At 47.8% G+C, this 839-nt stretch overlaps 1 protein-coding gene across 1 annotated transcript in view; it reads left to right on the plus strand.

Moving 5' to 3' along the window:
- TTC7B (tetratricopeptide repeat domain 7B) overlaps positions 1-839 on the plus strand; it is a 248,079-nt gene that overhangs the window by 223,124 nt on the left and 24,116 nt on the right. The gene's annotated exons all lie outside the window — the stretch shown is intronic.

Here is an 839-nt window from a genome sequence, read left to right on the forward strand (position 1 = left end):
AGGGGTAACATTAGGAGAAATACCTAATGTAAATGTCGAGTTAATGGGTGCAGCACACCAACATGGCACATGTATACATATGTAACAAACCTGCATGTTGTGCACATGTACCCTAGAACTTAAAGTATTTAAAAAAAAAAAAGTGCACATAGAGAAGCTGCAGCAAGTTATCCAGAAGATCCAGCTAAGAAGGTGGCTACACTCAACAACAGATTTTTATTGATTGATTGATTGATTGATTGAGGTCTCACTCTGCCTCCCAAGCTGGAGTGCAGTGGCACAGTCATAGCTCACTACAGCCTCGAACTCCCAGGCTCAAGTGATTCTCCTGCCTCAGCCTCCCAAGTAGCTAGGGCTATAGGCACATATCACCACAACCCACTAATTTTTTAAGTTTTTTGTAGAGATGGGGATCTCACTGTGTTTCCCAGGCTGGTCTCAAATTCCTGGCCTCAAGCAATCCTCCCAACTCTGCCTCTCAAAAGTGTTGAAATTACAGGCTTGAGCCACTGTGCCCAGCCCAGCAGTTTTTGTTTGTTGGTTGGTTTGTTTGTTTTCAGAGTCTCGCTCTGTTGCCCAGCCTGGAGTGCAGTGGTACAATCTCGGCTCACTGCAAACTCCGCCTCCCAGGTTCATGCTATTCTCCTGCCTCAGCCTCCCAAGTAGCTGTGACTACAGATGCCCGCCGCAAAGCCCAGCTAATTTTTTTGTATTTTTAGTAGAGACGGGGTTTCACTGTATTAACCAGGATGGTCTCGATCTCCTGACCTCATGATCCGCCCACCGCGGCCTCCCAAAGTGCTGGGATTACAGGCATGAGCCACCGCGCCCGGCCAGCA

Source organism: Colobus angolensis, unplaced genomic scaffold (assembly GCF_000951035.1).
Source record: "Colobus angolensis palliatus isolate OR3802 unplaced genomic scaffold, Cang.pa_1.0 Scaffold3, whole genome shotgun sequence".
In the NCBI taxonomy this organism is placed as follows: Eukaryota; Metazoa; Chordata; class Mammalia; order Primates; family Cercopithecidae; genus Colobus; species Colobus angolensis.